Below are 22,806 nucleotides of genomic sequence, written 5' to 3'. Positions count from 1 at the left end.
GTCCACATGATACATAGAGTCAGTCATTTTAGGCCAAGTTGTTTAAGAGACATGAACACCTTCTCCATCTTCCTTTCTCACTTTCCCATGTCTGGAAAGGAGAATGTAATCCCTCCCTCACCCCAGCAATAGAATCCATGTATTGGAGATGGTAGAGTTACCATCAGTATGGGTCTCTGAAAAAATGCCAAACATTTGTGAGAAATAAATTTATATTGTGTTTGACCTATTTTCCATTTGGAAAGCTCCTGCTCTCCCCCGCCCCCCTCGCCTTTTTAAAAAATAGCAGCTAGTGTTACCTGTCCTACATACCTTTTTACATGTAATAGAATATTAACTTGGCACACGGCCACTGAGCTAAAGCCTGCATTTTCCAGTCTCTTCTGCATCTATATGTGGCTGTATGACTAAGTGAGTCCTGCCAGTGGGATACGGGCTGAAGAGATATGTAGAACTCCTGTGGCATGCCCGTTACGAGAAGAGGTGTGCCCTCCTCTCTGATTGTTTCCCTTCTTCCCTCTGATTCAGCGTGGGCATGGAGATAGGAAACGAAGCACCTATCTTAGACAAAATAGTGGTCTGATCAGGAAGGCAGGACACCAAGATAGAAAGAGTCTAGGTCAGCGTTACAGGCCTGGGCTTCTTACTGGGAATTTTACATGAGAAAAATAAACTTCTTTCCTATTGAAATCATCATTATGTTACAGGTCTCTGTTACAGCATATGAACAGACAGCTTACCTTATGCATATACATGTATGTGGCTGACAATAAAATTTACTTTTTCTGTGGTTTGTAGTTAAAAAAAGTTTAAATAGGCTGTTCCATTGTATTAATTCTATTAATACTCTTTTAAGCTGGTGTCTATTAACTGCTCCTAAGCATTCTCTTCTCCAGGCCTCCTCAGTAGATTAGGGGCTCATGAACTCAGTACCACTTATGGTAATTTTGCTGTCTTCCCTCCCTAGAAATAACATCTGTAGTCAATGTAGGAGAGGAAAAATAATTTCCCCTTTATCCTTCTAAGGTCTTGGCAGAGACCCCCTGTAATAAAAGGCAGATGAACAGGAGAAATACAAACAAGTTTAATAACATGGATACCTCCTGTATATATAGATGCCCAGGAAAACTAAGTAACTCCAAAGTGGCCTGATCCTCATCATGAAATACCAACTCCAGCAAAAGACAAACGATGTTGGTGGTGGGGAGACCAGTTATGGGAGGTCACTAGGAGCACAGTAAGCAGATTTAAATCCTTTCCTTCTCCATTGATAAGAATTTCTAGAGATTTGGTCATCTCCTCTTCCTGGTACTGAGAGGGAGACACCCTTATAAATGGCGATTTCCTTTATAAATGTCTCTTCTACAAAGGTAATTTTTACTGGATTTTTAGAGCTTCTCCTGTGTTTGCTGTTTCTTAAAAATAACCAGCTCATGATAATCCTCATGCTAGAGAGGCTGATTTTGGCCATGACAAGTTGTGCTCCCCTTTTTTAGTTGCTCCAAGTTCAAAGTGCCCTCTGCCTTCCAGCATGTAGACTTCCACAGGCTTGACTGGGGAGTAAGGTATCCTACGTGTTATGTCTAAATGCTTAGGCAGATGTAGGGAGCTTAGACGGGCACCAGGGAGTCTCAGCTGTTCCCTGTGCGTAAGGACAAGACCACTGGGAATCCCATTCATTGGAGAGTAAGATTTAGGACTTTTGAATTTTAATGCAAGTAAGGAGGACAATTTTATTTCATATCAATAAATTGCTCAGTCCTTTTAGAATAGAAATAAATGTAAACGTCAATGAATAAATTAATAAATGAGTAGCGTTGCTTTTGTTTATATGTAACAAATGAGTTAAAAATTAATGGAAAAAAAAATATTTGGCTGCATGAAGCTATGTTGCTTTCCATATAATCCAGTGATTAGCTATCTTACTAAGCAGAGGTTAAATTGATATGAATTAATTTTTCTAACTTATAATGTTAACTATGCATATACTGAAGTTTTTTGTTTGTTATTTTTTTAATTTCCTATTTAAATGCACCAACAGCTTTAGACCTTGTGGGAGTTAAACATCAAAGACTAATAAAGGATAAACACACTAGTCCGTAAAATAAGCACAAAAATCAATCAACACCACTCACTCTTCCACCTTACATCTTATTTATTTGCCTTCCGCCAAAGGAATGTATGTAATAAATCCTAAAGATCAACACCATTGTTGATTTGCTTGTGCATGTGTTTTACTCTTGGGAGACAGCTAAGTGACTATTTACAAGGTTGGGAAGCATCTATGTTCTGCTGTTATTGAGAACAGGATCTTGAAGTAATGAGGGTGTTTAATTAAGAGACAGGGTATTTGTGCCTCTTGGACCTACCAGTAATAAGTCATATACCAGAGGAAACTGTAGCAATATTTGGACTTCATTTCATCTCTGTAATGAGGAGCATATGCTGAATCAGCCCTGAAATCCCTTCACTTTCCCAGTATGACTTAAAGGGGGTAAAATATAATCAAAAAATGACAGTGTCGCATCATAATGACTGATTCCTATTTTGAAGGAAAGGAATGGACTTAGAATTATATATTTTGCTTTTGAGAATCCAAAATATAGTATAGAACTTTGCACTGTATCTTAGAAGCATTTTCACTGATCCCAATTTCTTCACATTGTGGTATCTCATCCCTTCATCTCAGCTCAGCAGCAAATGAATGTTAAAATCTTCTCCCCCAGATGGCAGTGTAGCATTCCAAGTTTAGAAGGGTCTGGCCCAGTGCTCTGGAAAAAGGCAATGCAGGCTTGTCTCTGGCACATTCATGTGCTATGATTCTTCCTTTTGAAGGAAATATGCTACAATTCTAATATAACAAGGCCTGAGTAATCAGAGACAAATAGCTCATTCCAAAGAGAGCACAGCAGCTGTCCACTTTCATGCTTGCAAAGCACCATGTCCAGTAAAGAGCAAGCAAAACAATCATACAAAGTAACCTAGTGAAATAATGGGAGTTTTAAAATGAATAGGTCAAAGGAATCACCGATATTTAAAATTTTTATTTTACATGCTATTTTTTGAATTTGAAAATATTTAATAAATGTATTAGGATTAAGCAATTGTTTACCAATTATTTTTAAAAGATATAAATGAAATTGATAGCATCCACCATAACCTTCATTTAAAGAACTATAAGCTACTTATGCTATTATAGTTGCTGAGACTTGCTTATGAGACATATAAAAACAAACAAAATAGCTTCACATGATGAGCTAAGGAAGGTGCCACATTTCAATTTTATGACAAAATGCTTGTGGAACCATTTGGATCAAAACAATATCTGGTGATTTGTGCGATGGTCAAAGAGATTAGAGTGAATCCTTTAAGTGTACACTATACATTGAAAAAATTAAATTTTATAGATTCATAATTGTAATGTATTATTCCCAATGCTAAGAAAGGAGTATAGGTAAAGATGGGAAAACAAAATTTAAAAGGGCTCTGAAGTGCCATCTTGAAGATACGAAATATTTTATTTTGTCAGGTTGTGGAATTTGGTCACATTTTTATGTTCTGGAGATTCCTTTACCTTTAGGTTTATTGAAGTCTTCTCTCCAGTTCATGTTTCCTAGTAAGAAAAAGAATGCATGCCTCAGAGACTGTGGCTAATAAAGATAAAAGTTCTCTCTCTTTTTCTTTAACCACAGAATTTGGGTTATTTTATTCGATCTGCTGCTTATGAATTGATTGTCTAGCTTTACCAGAAGCACCTCAGATGAATACTTAATCACAGTATAAAATCCTATGTCATTCTATGTACAGTTTTCCAAACAGTACTATACTTCTCTATTCACTTCAATTAAAGAAAAATCCACATATGCCTTGTAATATTCTAATCACTTCTGGGGATACAAAGAAAAATAAGTTATATCTACCTTCAATGAGTTTATACTCTCATGAGGGTTAAAAGCAAATTGCAAATAATTGTGGACAGAGCAGGAGTTATTAGAGGCAGCACAGTAAGAATAGTGAGTTCTGGAGCCATGGTGCTAGGATTAAAACCTTGGTTCTGCCTCCTAATATTTTTTTAATATGTTTTTATTGATTTCAGAGAGAAGAAGGGAGAGGAAGAGAGAGGTAGCAACATCAATGGGAGAATCATTAATGGGCTGGCCCCTGCAGGCCTCCTACTGGGGATCCAGCCCACAACCCAGGCATGTGCCCTGACTGGCAATTGAACTGTGACCTCCAAGTTCACAGGTCAACACTCAACCCCTGAGCCACACTGGCCAGGCCTAATATTTTTGTAGCTTAGGAAATACTACTTTTCTGGTTTCTTTATAAAATAGATGATTGGATATGTATCAGAAAGAAATGAAAACACTAATTCAAAAAGATATATGTATCACCATGTTCATTTCAGCATTATTTACAATAGCCAAGATATGGAAACAACCTATCTGTTCACAGATGGATAACTGGATAAAGAAAATGTGGTATATGTGCCTGTGTGTTTGTGTGTGTGTATATGTGTATGTGTGTATATATATATATGTATACACACACACAAACAAAATGAACTATTACTCAGACATAAAAAGAATGAAATCTTGCCATTTACAACAACATGGATGGACCTTCGGGGCATTATGCTAAGTGAAATAAGTCAGACTCACACACACAAAAAACACTTTGTGATCTCACTTATATGTGGATTTTAAAAACAAACAATGAACTCATCCATACAGAGAACAGATTGGTGGTTGCCATAGGTGTGAGTGGAGTGGGTGGTAGGGAAAATGAATGAAATTGATCAAAGATTGAAAACTTCCAGTTATAAAATAAATAAGTCCTGGGAATGCATTATACAGCATGGTGACTATAGTCAATAAGTTGTGTTGCATATTTGAAAATTGCTATGAGAGTAGATGTTAAAAGTTCCCATCACAAGAAAAAAACTGTTCTAATTATACCTGGTGATGAGTGTTAACTAGGCTCATTGTGGTGATCATTTTACAATATATGCAAATATTAAATCATTATGTTGTACACCTACAACTAATATAATGTTATATGTTAATTATACTTCAATTTTTTAAAAAGCAGATAATAATGAAAGAACCTATGTCATAGGTCTGTTATGAAGAAAATGAATTAGTTGAGTGAAGTATTTGGTATATAACAAATTCATTAATAGTTAAAAAAATTTCTGGAGTTAAGAGCAGGGAAAGACCAGTAAAGGAAGTAACACTTGAGATTATCCTTTAAAGATGTCCTTTAAGGACTGTCAAGGATATATTGTCAAGGGTTGTGTGTGGGGTGGGGGGAATGGGAAGGGCACTTCAGCCTAAGAGAGCAACAGGTCAAACATCCAAGGAGAAGGCAGTAGCTCAGTTTGGTTGCAAGGAAGAATAAAAATGTAGGCCTACACATGTATGTTAAGGACAATTTGCATTGGACTCTTTAGGAAATGCTGCTTAATCCAAAAACATTGAATTTCACTGAAGATTTTTTACAGAAAAATGGATAGCCCCATTTATACTGTAAACATGTCATTGTGGTAGAACTATGAAAGAGAAATAGAGTGTAGAAGGAACTAGAGACAGGAAGATCAGAGATGAGAAAGACAACACAGTCCAGAACAATAGGAGTAGCCATGATCATCAAAATAATGATTGGTTGGCTTGCCAACGAATTTAAAAATATCATTATCTACATAAAGGACCTTTTAAGTAGCCTGCAAATCTTTACTTGTCTTTTCTCTCAGGAAGCAGAAACCCACTCCTTCTCCCATATACATAGCATTTCGGATGCAAAGTTTTAAAATTCTGCACAGAAGTCGCTACATTTATCAACATGCCCCCTCCCCTGCTCCCTGACCACTCGACCGAAACACAGAAGGAACCTCATCTTATAACTGCAGTCTGTTTTGAGGAAGATTGAACTTATTGAGGCTTATAAGTGCAACTATTTTTTTCCACTGAGTTCTTTTCTGGTGCCCCCATCAGCAATAAACTTGATGAGGCAGCGAGAGACCCATTAGGGGAAGAGAGTAGTGTTTGCCTTTCCCTTTTCCCCTGTTTCTTTTTTTTTCTGCTTAGTTTCTTTTCCATCTGCCTCTATCTATTTCTTACCCTCCACCATCAACTTTTATCCTTCATCCTTTCCTTCTTCCTAAACTGAATCACAAAAGTAGAACAGTGTCCTCTCTTTCTCTCTTCCCACCACTGAAACCAGAGGGGTCTTCATTTAGCTAATGGGCCTTACTGTTTTGAACAAACACTGTGATCTGAAATAAAGCAACAGGCAGTCCAGATGGGACAGTGATCTTGCTCCCTATTGCAACTGTGGAAGAACAGCCAAAATTGCTGAATAGAAAATAACATAATTTGAACTCTTGAGTCTTCACTAGAACAAATTTGATTATAAGTCTCTGGAAGAAGAGCAATAAATGGCCTTGATATGAGACCTTCTGTAGGAACTTTCCCAACTCCCAGCTTCAATCAGAAGAAGGAGATTGTGCGTTAAAAGAAAGGGTTTATTTAATAAGAAAAGAGATCCAGGAAATAGCAAACTTCGGGAAACCAAACTGTTCCATCACATCTCACATTATATCACTGTTGTCTTGTGTCTCTCCCGTGGGTACTACGCCTGGTTTTATTTACTTCCACTGCATAGCTACTCCAAACTCCTAAACTGGCATGTCCTCAGTTCCAGAGGTCAGCAGCAGGAAAAGAGAACCTGGCCCAGGAATATGAGCTACTTATTCTTGGTCCAATTAACATGGACTCTGCAGTCACAAGATGTGTGTGGCCCAAAGGGACTGTGAATTATACTGCGATACTGCTGTGTATTTTGTGACTTTGACTTCTATGATGTCAGAGTTCTCCATTGGATCCTCTGCAATGGGGAAGCCAATGGGTGAAGATAAGGAGTTTTTAGGTGCCAGGCCTAGAAGTGGTATTCACCGCTTCCACGCACTTTCCGTTGTCAGAGCTCAGTCACAGGACCCATCTAAATGCAAGGGAGGCTGGGAAATTCAGTCTACCCGTGAACCCAGGAGTAAAAGAAATGGAATTATTTTTGTCACAGGGCCCCATCCTTGTTTGTCAACAGGGAAGTTATCAGAAGAACAGTGTTGGGTATTGGGCAAATATCCTAAAGATGTCTTCTATTCTGTTACAACCATCTGGCTTTTCCTGGGACTTCAGCAATACCTTGGTTGGCTTGCTCAATTCCTGCAGACTAGCTTGAATTGCTTGTTTCAACTGAATGATATTATTTTCTGACAGCATTCATGAGAATTAAAGAAATGGTTTTACTTCCTTTTACTGCTACTCATCTAGGTTCTCAGATTGTTTATTGGTAATCTCTATTTCTTTTTAATGTCATCTCTAGGGGAGAAAATGCTATTTCAGCCAAGAGATTTCGTTCTGTAATTACATCACAAAAAATCACTTTATAAGGAAGGCATTGACTTTGAATTTCTGTCAGCTTCAATTTAAGTAGATGGAAAACTATGGAATATATACCATAAACAACAATCTTTTTAAGCTTTGCAACCAGCAATATTTTAGCTCTCTGAGGCAGCTGACAAGACTAGGATCTGCTTATCAATCCTATGCCTGATAAGTTCAACAAATAAACACTTTGTTCATAAAATACAAAATGGATATGATATTTCAGACAGGAGAGAACAGAGCTGTCTCTCAAAATGAGATTCTGTTCTTTCAATAGATCAGATTCCCCTCTTCCCCCAACTATTCTAGCAAGGCTGGCCGCGATTGTAATGTTTGCTAAACTTCAAGAAATCTATAATAATCAAACTTTTAAATTACCTTTCTGTTTAACAGAAATCTGCTAGGAAATATGCTGTGGGAGTGTCAAAGGAGTCCTAGCTGTTAAAAACCATGTCAGCCCATCGCAGAAATGAGATTTCCACTATTACTACCACACCAGTAGTAAAAATTTAGGAAATGAGCCTTTTCATCTCTAGTTACCCATTTCTGCACTAAAGCCAAAAGAGACCCCATTGGTCTGCAAGCCATTGAAGTTCCACAGTGCTCTGTCGAAGTATAGATCTGCACGCTTGCAAGACTATAGATATTGAATGTGCATGCTGCTATGTAGACAGAAAGCTAATCCCTAGACTGTTTGTCTTTAAATGACCCAAATACCATATCAGAGCATATGCCTAAGTGTATGCGTTTTCTAGGCCACTGAACTCATTTTAGAAGAAATACATTAGATTTCATAGACCAGGGACAAGTAACCAAAGGCAACTTGTAATGTTTACATGAGGCTGAAAATTGAGGGTTTTGTTTTGAAATGTAAATAATATATTTGAAAACATCCAAACCCCCAAATCTTCATTTGCTAAGCCAGAAACCTGGGAGGTATTTTTCCCTCACCTGCCACACCCAATTGGTATGGAAACCTACTGAGTGGACTTTGTCCAATTCTCTTGAATCTTTCTACTTCTCTCGCAACTGCACTGCTCTTCACCTCATCCAGCCTCTATCATTTCTCACCTCATAGATTTTCACTTGCTACTCAGTTCATTAGCATCAGCATCACTCTGGAGTTTGTCAGCAATATGGAATCTCAGGTCCAGATGATTTATATGCATGCTATATTTTGAAAGCACAGACGTATCTCCCTGGCTCCAGCTTTATTCATCTCCATTCCATTATGAACACCAAAGCCAGGGCAACCATTATAGAATTTAAATCTGATCATGTCACAATCTTGCCAAAACCTTTCAATTTCTCCTTTTTGTCTTTTGGCTGAAGTACAAAAGCTTCAAATGAAATTATTACAAAGCCCTTCAAGACCTGATTCCTGATGGCCTCTCTGGCTTATTCATCACATAACACGTTCCCTTTCCTTTCCCACACTATGCTTAGCCGTCTGTGTTCCAAATGAGATTTTTCTTTCTCAGGTAGGGTTTTTGCACGTGCTGTTCCCTAGCCTGGTATATTCTTTCCCCCACACTGGTCAACCTCAGTCCTTCAGACTTTAATTTCAATGTGTTTGTTAGGAACTCTACCTCTGACCACCTAGATCTCTTAGCATCATTTTTTGCCTTGTCATGATACTCAGTACCATGTTAACTTGTTCAATGTATATACTTCCAAATAAACTTTAATTTCCATGATGACAAAGACTATGTCTGTCTTGTGCAGAGAAACATCCCCAGTGTTTAGGATAGCAGCTGGTGCATGGCAGGTGTGAAAGAGTGACCAAATGAAATAACTTCTCATATAGATGAATGGGCAGTTTTCCACATCTTTAAGAATAATCATCTTCCAAAATTATGAGGTGTTGTCACAGGGAAGATGGATCCGACTTATTCTGATGGGTTCCAGAGGGCAGGTTGATATAAGCAAGATCCATAAATGACAACTCCGCTGTATCCCAGCATGATGTTGGCACCAAAATATCTGTTGACTAGATGAACCAGAGCCAGTAAATTAAAGTTTTAGGAAGAGAGAAATCATTAAAGAAATCACTTAGCATCATTTACCAGGTACTAATAATGACATGGATTATTTAGTGAGGAAGATCAGATTGTATAACTATTTAAAGGCAGGATATGGAATAAAACATTCCTGCCTTAGAAAATGGTTGAAGTAGATGATCAGTCAGATATTTTTGCAACTATAAGTTGTTTTATTATTTTATCAGTTCCTCTCTAAGGGGAAATGGTGTTACTTGTAAATGCTAGTTTTAAAAAGTGACTCATACTTGTTAATGATTGTATCACTAGCTTTCTTAAGAGACTGGTAGTAAGTTGTCTTATTATTTGGTGTAATCGAAAGGATACTGACACCAAATATTTCCCTATGGGTTTTCAATAGTCCTTAAACTTCACCATTAGGGAGTCACTCCTTGGAAAATATCTTTTCTCCAGGCACCCATGTTAAGAATGAAAATGTCACAAGAGAGGCAACATACTTGGTTATTACCCATAATTTCTGTCTTTATTTGAGGTCTTCTATGAGAACCTATTCTTAGAGTTGAGAGTAAACGATGGAGGGGACAGGGAGAGTGGGAGCATTCAGAACGAGATGGCTCTGGCTGTGGCCTCAGCTAAAATATTTCTCCACAGAGACTTTTTTAGATACTTTAGTCTAAATAATGTGTTCCTCCATGTGATTTTTCTCCTATATCAACTTTCACTCATTCCAAATGTATTGAATGGGTGCCTATTATGGGCTAATCATTGCTCAAGGAACTTTGTTCAAGGTATGTCACTAAACCAAAGAGACAAAAATAGACAAAAATAGCCGCCGTTGTAAACCTTGCCATTTAGTGAAGTGTGGTCCAAGGACCAATGATGCCAGCATCACCGGGAAGCTTGTAAGAAACACAGAGTGTAGGTGTTACCCTGACTTACTAAACCATGTCCTGCCTTTTAACGAGATCCTCAGGTCACTCATATCTATGCTTAAGTTTGAGAAACAGTCTTCTTGTGTACCTGTTTTTTTAATTTGTGTTATCTTCACATTTTTAAATGACATATTTATCTACCTATTTATTTGGTTAAACCCTGTTTGCTCCACTAGATAATAAGCTGTATGAGGTCAGGGACTAATGAGCAAAGATGGGAGAGATGGGAAAATGTCAGTAACAAACTTTCTTTTTTAGCCCTGCCAGGGCACAGACTGGCCAAGTGATTCACCTACTACCCAGCAGGCAGGGCAGCTGAAACCCAGCAGGAGAATTAGCTAACATCTGTGAATTCTTTTTCACCTTCTGTCTCAGCTTCATCATCTATTGCAAGAAGAAAAATTACTTGCATAAAAAAATTGATGGCATTCATTCCCATGGATGAAAAAAAAAATTCTTGTGGTTTGTGGTACTTGCAAAATCAATCCAATAACCCTGCCTCTACTCTTATCCCTGCAAAGCTGATTTAAGATTCTCTTTTCTATTCTAACTTTATAACATAACTTGGTCCCCTTTAACATGGGCAGCAGGCTTTGGTGGATGATAAGATTGTCCCTACATTGCGCTTTCTGGAACCTGTATTCTATAGCAGGGGTTGGCAAACTATTTCCCATGGGCCAAATCTGACTGACCATCCCCATTCATTGTTATGTGACCTGTGAAGAAAGAATCTTTTCTACAATCTTAAGTGGTTAAAGAAATCAAAAGAAGGGTATTTCATGACACATAAAAATGATATGAAATTAAAATTTCAGTGCCTATAAATAAAGTTTTATTGGAACACAGCCATGCTCATTCATTTGTGTATTGCCTATGTGCATGTTCATGCTATAATGACAGAGATGAATAATTGAAAAAGAGACTGTATGGCCACAAAACCTAAAATTGCTATCTGGGTCTTCACAAGAAAAGCTTGTCAACTTTTGCTCTATAGTGTCATTGTCCAGTAGCAATATACTGATCCTCATGTGCCCCAGATTTTAAATTTTCCAATAGGCACATTAAAAACAGTGAGAGAAAAAAAGGTAAAATTAAATATTTTAGCCTAATATATCACAAGTATTATCATTTTGATATGTAATCAATATTAAAAAGTATTAATGAGATGTTTTACATTCCTTTTTTGTATTAAGTCTTCAATATCCACTGTGTAGTTTATACTGAGTATACGAGCTCACTGCATCTCAAGTGCTAATAGTCACATATGGCTAGTACTTACCATATTAGTCAGTGCAGCATTAGAGTATGTAGTTAAAAGTTGAATAATTTAGTTTATCTTAATTGTAGGTATGGAATTAAAAGTTATTATAATATCAACAGTAAATAATATCAGTGCTCCGATTATGGCAGAAGGAAATCATACCCCATAGCTTAAAGCAGCCCTTCTCTGATGTATCAAGAAGGTAAAACATTGTAGGTACATGGAAAATAACATTATAAAAGTATCCAGATTTCTTGGTCCTCAACATTGCATTACAAGATCCCCGCCCCCCCCAGATTTCTGGAGAGAGTAACAAAACCTTGATAGGATAGGATTAATTTCCCAGGATAAAAGAGGGGTGAACTTAATTTGTGGATTAGATTTTTGAATGCTCTATAGAAATAAATGGAAGATACTGAATGAACAAGTGAGCTTGAGAGAAAGAGAGATCCTTCACCTAAAAAGTGCAATTGTAGCCTATTAGGGTAATCCATTTTAAACATACCACTGAGAAGACCACCTGCTATTAAAAAAAATCACAAAAAGTGTTTTAATTGAACCCCCTGAAAATAGAACACTGAGGATATTTAACATATAGGCCACTGTGATACTGTGATTTATAAGAAATACATATTTGGTAGTGCAAATGACCAAAGTATATTTCTCATATGTAGTTGGTATCCACAGTTGCTGGCTCATAGCTCTCGGAATCCTTAGCATCTCTTAAATGTTGAGAGTGAAAAAATGTGTCTTTTGTTATGTTAATGAATGAGTTACTTAGGAAAACACCAAAGATGGGGGCTGGTCACCAATGGGGCCAACCATGTGATTAGAGGGTTGGCACATTCAGTCCCACCCTCCAACCTCCAGAGGGAAGGAGAACTGGAGGTTGAGTCAGTTGCCAATAGCTGATGATTGAGTCAATCTCACTATGTAAGGAAGTCTCCATAAAAACCAAAAGACAGGGTTTTGAGAGCAACTTTGGTGAACAACTGAGACTTAGGGAGAGTGGATCACCTGGAGAGGGCAAGGAGGTTTTTCCCCCTATGCCTTGACTTAGGCATCTCTTCCATCTGGCTGTTCCTGAGTTATATCTTTTTACAGTAAACCGGTAATCTAGTAAGTAAAGTGTTTCTCTGAGTTCTATGAGCCTTTCTAGCAAATTAATTGAACTCAAGGAGGGGGTTGTGGAAACCTCCAATTTGTAGCCAGTTGGTTAGAAGCACGGGTAACCTGGGCTTGCATGTGGCACCCGAAGTGTGTGTGGGGAGGCAGTCTTGTAGGACCAAAACCCTGAACCTGTGGAATCTGATGTTATCTCTGGGAATATAGTGTTAGAACTGAGTTGGATTCTCAGATACCCTGCTGATGTCCTAAGGATTGTTTGTTGGTATAGGGGACTCCCCCCCCACACACACACACACAGTGGAAATTGAGTCTCAGAGCAAACTTTTCATCTACCCTTTCCAAAGAGAGCTATTTTTACAGCTTCAAACAAGGCAGTATGGCTTGCTTTCAATATCTGGAATTTCTTTCCTATTTAGCATGCAGAATAGCACCCAACAGCCTTCCAAGTTACTAAAGGAAGGTCTCTATCTTCTTGCCTTCACTTACCATCTGTCCTAAATCAAAACCATAGTGCCTCAGCTGTGCTGTGGAAATCGACAACGTTAATGATTTTTAGCTCTGGCTTCTATTTCCCAGCACTAGGTAGGTAGCTCCAATTACCTAACACTATCTCAGTTTCTCCACCTGTTAAATGGGGATAACAATGACCCAATAATGGGCACCGTGTAAGCAGAGGTTAGAAGTGTTCTGTTTTGTCTGTTTGCTTAGATGGAAAGAACATGGCATTGCGTCAGTGCTGTACAAAAACATAAAAACAGGAAATGTCCTTTGCTATTTAGCAACTCATATGCTTTTCCTGCTCTAAAAGATGCAACTTTCCTTAATTAAGTTAGGGAACAAATGGGCATCTCCTTCAGGTAAAACCTGCTTCATAACAAAAATAAAAGGATTTGACAAGGCGCTGGGACAGTTCCCAGTACAGGGCAGGGCATTAGAGGATAATTCAATGAAAAAGATATAAGGTCTGAGAAGGCAAAGGATGACTCTTAATTTTACACAGCACCAGAGCATGTCTGCAGCAGACACGGGTGGGCATCACATAGGAGGATTTCATCAGGAGAACGTGCACCTGAAGAGGCTTCTGCATTTTAGTTTGTTCAATGTGGCCCCATCCTGTGCTGACAATGCTCATTCTTTTATACATCAGTCTTTGTGATTCTTTGCTCTTAGGGCCCTGAGCCCTATAATGATACATTATTTCTGCAGAGGGCAGGGTGTGCCTTCTGATGGATGAGAGGTCCCACAATGAAGGAGATCCATCATCCGGTACAGTTGGGTTAATTGAAGCGACTCTGCCGGTGGCCAGTTGTCTGAAAACACCCTTTAAAGAAGAATCGGATATGGCACGTCATGCACTTTTCTTCTGGGATATGGCTGATCCTGCCACAGGAAACTGGCAAAAGCCGCGAACCAAGGGGCAGCTAAGATGAGAAATAAAATCGTGGGAAGGTGACCTATGACAATTTGTATATGTGTTTGACTTCAGGAAAAGAGTAACATGTGAGCCTACAAGTGCCCATCTCTCCTGGCCAGGCTACAGAGCTGCCGAATATGTCATAAAGGGCCCCTTTTGGAAACGTCTGAGCTTTATAGCATAATCAATGATTTCGTTTTCGTAGGTCTGAGTTATTAAGTAATAAGAACTAGAGATTGTCCTCCAAGTTTTCTACTTTGGTATGTAAAATTGAAACTTAGCTCACTTAAGTTCAACAGAACGTTACATAGAAGAAATGCCGTAAGCCTAAGGAAACATGTTCTGATTGTAGCTGCATTACTCTCTGGCCGGGCAGCCATGAGAAGCTCATTCACCTGACCTGAGTCTCCCTTTCCTTAACTTTTACATGAGTGTGCATTGAACCTGATGTGCTCCAAGGCCATGTGCTCCAGTATGGGAGGCGCTAGCCACATGTGGCTATTGAGTTTTTGAAATATAGCAATTGCAACTGAGAGTCTAGCCTTTAAATTTCATTTAATTTTAATTCGCTTAAATTTCAAAACAAAGGCCCTGTAAATTTGCTTTAATATTGACTACTTATTGACATAAAATTAACTTAAATGTCATTAAAATTAATTTCTCTTGTTTCTTCTTGCCTTTATTTAAGTTGCATATGTGGTTCTCATTATATTTCTTTCGGATGGGCTATTCTAGAGAGATAATTTCCGTTCACTATTCTCTTTCCTTGGACATTTATAAAAATGGCTATAAATGCTCAGTAGAAATAGTAATGAGCTACATTTGTCCCTTCTATAATTATATATATATATATTTTTAAATAGTGTTCATAAGAGGGAACCTATATTCTAGGTAACAGAGGTAAAAATATCACTTTCCTTAGGAATATAAGCTTTTCACATTTATGGTCAGTCAGTGTCTGCCCTGCATCTCCAAGGCCACTTATCCTAGATTCAGCTCTCCTACTTTTAAGGACATATTTCAGAAACGTCTTTTGAATAGTAAAGACCACCTTTAGGAAAGTTACTAAGTATAATAGTTCTCTCTCAGTTGCAGGACCAAAGGGGTAAATGTTTGCCTAAGCTGCACAATTTGAAGAGGGTAAGTTTTCTAGATTTTGAAAGGAATGAAATCCGTGCTTTTTCTTCTTCAGCAGGGAGGTCTTTAAGAGCAGTGTCTTGACCTTTCCTGCATAGCCCCTGACATTTAAAGGCCAGGGCAATCAAGCCTATTCAGAGGTGAAAGCGGCCAGCTCAAGGTTTCATCTGCCAACCTTTCCCTGGTGCCATACTCATGGCTGGGGATTAAGACCAGCACGTCACAGTGCCCTAAAGATAGCACAGAAGAAAATGCATTTAGACAGATGGTTCCACATGGGCTGTGTCTTTCCCGAATAGCTAAGGTTGATATATGCAGGCTGCGATGGGGCGTGCTTATCAAATGGCTATACGTACTTCTCAATTCAGACATTATTGAAAGTAATATTGCCATCTTAAAACACTTTCTTGGCTACATAGTAGTTTGCCTTAGGAAAACATCCTAATTCCTAATATTTTATAGGATCATCCAAATAGGAAACTTAACTCTTTTGGTTCAGTAGGCTATATTTTTGATAGTTGAGACTATTTTCTTAGTTTACTTTCTTCATTGTGGTCTCTGTGCTTACAGAAACTGAGACTTTTAAGTTTCTGTGGCTGCCTCTGTGTCATCTCTCATCAGCATCATCCATCATTCAAAGTTCTTGTGTGTTTTTTTGGTCTTTTATCTGGTCTCTGATAGCCTAGCTTTTTATTCCTGCATATATTTTCTTGATTCCAATCATTGTAATTTCAACTAATTTCCTAACAGACCAAGAAATCTCTTCACCCTGACTGCTTTTGAAGAGCTTCTGCAGGCTAATAGCTCAGCAGTGAACAGCGTTGCTGCACCCGACAGCTTCTGTAGCTTTCGTTCATGTATATTTTATTTCTCTGGGAAGAGAAAAGACTGGAACTGAGAGTGTTTCCTACCTCCTATTTCCCCTCTTTCTTAGAATGATAATCACTAAAAATATCTTTTTCTAGGACAAGATGTTTGTGTACGCTTGATGTTAGGACTCCCCTTCCCTGCTGATGACTTCTGTCTGAGGGAGATGAGCACGAACTATTTCTTGAAGAGGAAATCATTTCTCACAGGCAAGCAGAATGACAGACCTTGCAAATAAAGATGCTGTGTTGATACAGATGGGAAAACAAAGCATATCCTCAGTCAAACATTAGGTGCCCAGTGTAGTAGACGTCTACCATCACCTTCCTGAAGACTGATCTGCCATCTAAAGATAGGACACAAACATTATTGATGGCAGAGACCATCATTTTAAACATAGCATGCAATTAAGGCCTCCACACTTAGAGAAAATATCTTTTTTTCTTAATCTGGTTCAATTTTCTATTTTATTGACTGACGTATTATAAGACCTTTTGAGCTAGAAAATCTGTCCATATTTTATTATTAAGAAAAAGACTTCTCTAATTCCAAATCATCCTCAGAAAGGGCATTCTGAAGTTATTTGTAATATTTTTAACAGGAAAGGTGATAAAAGAAAACATGTCACTTCCCTCCCAAGCTACTGGGAGGCTTATTGCTATGACTGTTCTCTCTCCTCTCCCTCTTTTCCTCTCTCCCTTTCCCCCTCACTTTCTTCCCTCTCTCTTTCAGGATTAGTGATGCTAATAGCATTGCTGTCCATCCTGTATAATTGTGCATATGTAAGGGTTTAAGAATTTAACACCATTGATGCCATCGCACCAAGTCACCTCGTTTCAGAGCAGATGTGATCTATCCAACATGTTCTGTGGCAGTAAATAGTTTTCATAAATCACAATAAAAGGCCAATAGCACTCCTAGAAATGAAGGGAACACTGAGCTGTTTACACTGTGAAATCACTCCTCAGTACCAGCACTTCAAGAACAAAATGAGGAGTGAAGTGGGAAAATGTGGGCTTTGAACCAAAGAACATTTTTCTGGCATTTGATTTTTCTCATTGGACCAGGGAGCAGTGCTTTTTTGTTGTCTGTGTTAGGGGGGAAAAAAAATTTAAATGTACGGTGCTTCCCCCAGAGAGGGGAATAATTATATGTAGTTTCACCAGTTATATTCTTCACACTTGGTTCTCTATGTGAAAACGTTCTAAAAGATAAAGCTCACATTATTACAGTCATAGATTAAACTTCAGGATGATCATTTTATCTAACAGACTTGACTAAAATCAGGTTAACAAAGAGAATTTTTAAAGCAAAACTGTTTCTTTTTCCTGTTATATGACCACAGCAACAAGGATTAGTTCATTGCTTATAATTACTTCCTTATAATAAATAATCCTATTGACTAAATTTTTTTAGAGGTTCTGATGTGTAAACATGGCCAGTCACTCCCTCAAAAGAAATCATCAAGTATTTTCAAGGCATATTAATGGAGGGCATAGTTGGTAGAATAGCCTAGGTAATTCTGTGGTAACAACACTACAAAATATTAGTGGCTTACTAAAAATTTTAAAAAGCATTTTTTTCTTTTTCATGTCCCATGCAGGGCAGCCGAGGCTGTACTCCGCTTTATCTTTACTGTAAAATTCATGACCAAGTAGTCATTCTCTGGAACAGGGCCCTTTGATTGAGTGGACAAAGGCAATAGAGGACATCCAAACCATGTGCTCACAAAGTTCGGTTCAGAAGGGCTACCCATCACCTCCCTCACCTCCCGCTGGCCCAAACAAGTCACATGGCCAAATTTGCTAACTAGGGTGGGTATATAACAGCCTCCTAGAAGGAGGAGATCTGAAAGGAGGCACCGATCATGTGTGCAAAGTAATACACTCTGCCTCAGATATTATATATCTCTATCATAGCGGGAGATGAGACCTAAAATATAGCTAGTTCATTTATAGTTTTACAAACCAATTTCTTTGACTATGTTCCACCTTAAATACTGAGTTGCCTCCATCACACATACCAAAGGGAAATTAGCATGTTTATGTTTCTAAAACCTAAATTAGAACAAAAGTGTGTATAATATCCAAATACTTAGAATAGGAAAAAAGTGAGGTGAAATGTGAAGGGAAGGATTAATCCTAATTTCTCCATTAGGGTTAAAATTAGGAACAAATTGTTATTGGCCAATTTACCAAATAAAATCTTGGCATATATTGCGCTAGATAAGCTAAAATCTAGGCACAGTTATGCATTATTAACAGAATTTTACTGTGGTCCAATACATTTTTAGGTTAAAATATGGATTATTTATTTAATAACATTTATTTTGAAGAGATGTAAATACAGAGACAGTTTCACAGGAGTTTCTGATCCTTTGCCCTAAATAGTTGATTTAATAATTGGGAAAGGGGCTATAAAAATTTGCATACCAATTTCTTAATAAATCACCAATATATCTTGCACAGCTATACCCAACATTGGGAAACTTTAGAGAAACTCATTCACATTTGCAGGAGGAACATATTCATATATTTCTCTGTTTCTTCATCCAGAGGGAGATCACTGTATGTAATCTGCATTAATATTCTAGTCCCAAGTAATCTGTATAAGTGCGCTCCTGGAAAACTCCTTTTCCAGTCTGGACTCATAAGCCCTCACTTACTTTCTTACTTTTATGAAATCAGGGAGTAATGTTAAAGTTGATCAATTAAGCTCTAGTAATATTTTTCCACTACTTGTTGGAGAGAGGACCTCTGTTGTACTCTATAAATTCAGCTCTAGTAATTGCTGCTATTGCATAACAACTTGGTAAGAATTAGCCAGTGTCTGTAAGTGCTGAACTTGAAGGTTAAGTTCAGTCCTCAGGTATATGGAAAGAGCTACTGATTAAGGAGAAGCTTGAGGTCCTGAGAATTTGAATCTGAGGCAGAAGAAACTGAAGGGCACATATGAATCGAGAAGTTGAGTCTCCATGGACTTCATTTTCTTGCTGCAATGTTTGTGTTCCTGTTTATTTTATTATATATTTATGGAGCATGTCTAGGGTGGTTTTTTAATAACGTAAGTGAAACATGAATCTCTACTCTCAAGGGCTTAGGAACCAAAAAATAAAATAAAATAAAATAAAATAAAATAAAATGACAGATCTTATCTATCTACATTGTAAATATACAATGTAGTATGAGGAAAATGGTGCCCCTTTTTATTTACTTTTAATTTTTCAAATCTCTGTTAAATCTCTGTGCAAATTATATGCTGTCATGCTTTCTTTCTGGCATATCTTCACTTCAGAGTTGTGGAAAGGACAGATAACTATTTCCTTTTTCCAAAATGTCCAAGGTTATCAAAGCAGTGCCTCATCTTTTTATCCTCAATTTTAGATTTACAAGTTGATTCCCATTAGAACAGTTATTGCTTATCTTACTTTGCATGAAATAAAACCCTGATTTTTAAACTGTCAAACCATTTCACAAATATCTAATCTTCAATAACTAATTTGTCATTAATATAATGGGTGAACATTTTGCTATCTTGATTGTTTTGGTTGGAATTATGTTATTTTATTTTATTTACAAATACAGGATCAAGTGAGATGTTGTAGCAGATGAGGTTTAGGTTTAAAATATTCAAAACAACCCTGGCCTGGGACTGAATTGGTTGAAGCATTCTTGGGTACACCAAAAGGTTTCTTGTTTGATTTCAGGTCAGGGCACACACTTAAGTTGCGGGTTCAGTCCCCTAGGTTGGGGTGTGTCTGGGAGGCAACAGATCGATATTTCTCTCTCACATTGATATTTCTCTCTCTCCCTTCCTCTCTGTAAAATCAATTAAATAAAAACATGGCCTCAGGTGAGGATTTAAAAAGAATTCAAAACAGACTGATTAAGGAGAGAGACTTCACAGATGAGATGTGTATTTTAAATTGTGAAGCTCAACAGATATTGTGGATACTGCCCTAAGTCTTTATACCAGAAGGACTTGGGAATTTATGTCTGATGGACATTACTATTTTCCTTATCTGTTTGAAACCAAATATTTAATATCAAGTTCAAAAAATTAAAATAAATCTCTTTGAATAAGCATATGAAGAGTAATGTAGTATGGACACTGGAATTTGATTTTTGAAGCTCAAATCTTCCATAGCTCTTTGAGAAGTTAATGCACATAAAGCACTTGACATATAATAATTAGCCATTTTCTAGTTGTGTGACCTTGGGCAACTTTTCCAGCATTTCTGAACTTTCCTTTTTATGTCTGTTAAATTGGAATAATAATAGTCGGTTATCAAGGTTGTTATGAGGATTAAATGAGTATTGTTAGTGCCTCGTGATGTTTCTCACAGTTTATAGGTATCACATATATGTTAAGTCCCCTGTTATTGGTTATAAATTTTTGAATCATTGAATTCACTGATGTCACTTTCAAAGCTAGATTTAGGGCCAGAAGTTTTGGCTTTTGTATTTCAACTCGGTCATTTTCTATTTTCATCTTCTTGGGAAAAGGATGTAATTATCTCATTTGAAATATGGAGATAATAATAACATATCTCAGAACTTTGTCCAGACGTGGTGATGGCGCGTGAATAATGGCCAGAGAATCCTTCCACAAATATTTATCACATATTCATTATGCGCTGTCACCTTTTTAGGTTTAGCAGACACAAGAGTAAACAAGATGAGATCCTTTACCCTAAGGCATACTATAATATGTAATCATCAATGTATGCTGAATCTGACTTCATTAATTCATTCTGTTTTTCATTAAACCAGTAATATTCTAGTACTTCTGATTTGTTCCTCTAATCCTAAATTGAAGCTAGAAGGCGTTTTCAGTAGTTCATGGCTAGGTCTGTCTAACTAAAACATCCTAGGCTAGAAAGATTTTATGCAGTGTGATAAAATTCAATGTTGTCTGAAAACTCTGGGATGCAAAATCCTACTTCCTGTCACATGGATAGAAATTGCACATTGGGAAAAAAACCATTGAGTTGGCTTCAGATATCTGATGGTTAGATCACTTGTTAATTGATTATCATAGCGATGATGTCACTTTTCAACTGAGTAAAGAATAAAAGTCTAAGATGAAAGAGATTTGATGCTCCTCAAAACTGGCTGGATCCTAGGCCTGGAGCTAATTGTTTAAGCCCACCACTCAGGGATAAGGGACGTTCACCATCTAATCCTTAGTTCTAACTAGTAAAGGTGTACTGGCTTTCTGTGCTGGATAAACAGTTGTTTATGAGCTTAGTGTAGGATTGAGGATGTTATTTCTGCTGACTTATTTATTAATACTGGGCAGCTTGGGCTCCCATAGAAATCTATAGAACTTGAATCGGATTCCTTCTATATGCTTCACTCTACTACCGTTAGGCATCCAAGGATTTATTTGGACAATAAAATGGATATGCTATATACCCTTCATTCAAATTTATCCCAGTCCCATCTTTTAACCAAGTATATGATTTTAGACATCTCTTAATTTCTTTCAGCCTTGAATTTTTCATCTGTAAAAAGGGAAAATATAAAAGTAAAATGTTATTGAATGCTTAACACCGTGACTGGTATAGATTAAAGAGTCAATAAATATTAGCTAGACTATCTTGATTCTTGGCAGAGTAGGAAAAGAAGATATGAAGACCAGGAATATCCTCCTGTCCTTAGTCAGAATATATATTTAGAAATAATAGTACTTGTATGGTTTAATTACTATAGGTCATAAGAATTTTCAAACTAACTAATAATAGGTAATGTATTTGGTTTCCTTAATTGTGCCTGTGCCAGAGCATTAGCTCTATGCAATTCTAGTAGACACAATTTATGTTATAATCCAAGCAAATGGCGTATTCCTGGAGTTGGCAATGTTCAGCTGGGTGGTTGTGCATTGCGGCCCTGTCCATGACAGCATGTACATTGATCTATTCCACACCTATCTGCAGAAACTGATAGAAATACTTTGATCAATTCAGGAAAACATTGCTAGTAAAGATATTAGTTTATGCAGATGCCACAAAAATGTCCAGAAGTGAGGATACAGGCATTTGCTTTTATATTTCTGATAGAGAGTATATAGTTTTTTGATGCCTGTATTAAACTAATGTGATCACTACATGATAAAGGAGAAACAATATATCCCAAAGATAATAAAAAATCAAAATCTCTGAAAAATTATATTTATAATCAAGGAAAGAAAATTAATTAATGTGGGTTGGTTGTCAAGAACCATTGGCTATTCTTTTGTATTAGGAGCAATGGAATTTCAAATTCTTGAGAAAAGTTGAATTCACATTTGCTTTGTTGTTTTATAAACATTATTTACATGATCTGTCTTTTTCTGTCACATAAATTTCAAAAAAGTGCAATATATTTCTCCATGTAGCTGTATAGATATATTACGACCATATATGTGGACCAGTACATAGCATTTAAACAAACCAAGATATAGCATTTCTCTCTTGCTTACATAATATTTTTATTCTGAAGCATAAGCACTGTTTGATGGGCCAATATGTTGTATGAGAATGGGAAGCTGCTGTTTTTCATTGAGAATCACTTCAATAACAAGCTCCATCAACCTAGAACACCCTACCTAGAAGGCTCCAATCAGATATTACCTCTCATTG

The sequence above is a fragment of the Miniopterus natalensis genome, chromosome 2, assembly GCF_054644295.1.
Source record: "Miniopterus natalensis isolate mMinNat1 chromosome 2, mMinNat1.hap1, whole genome shotgun sequence".
In the NCBI taxonomy this organism is placed as follows: Eukaryota; Metazoa; Chordata; class Mammalia; order Chiroptera; family Miniopteridae; genus Miniopterus; species Miniopterus natalensis.
The sequence above is the reverse complement of the archived record's forward strand: the minus strand, read 5'-3'. Positions refer to the sequence as shown.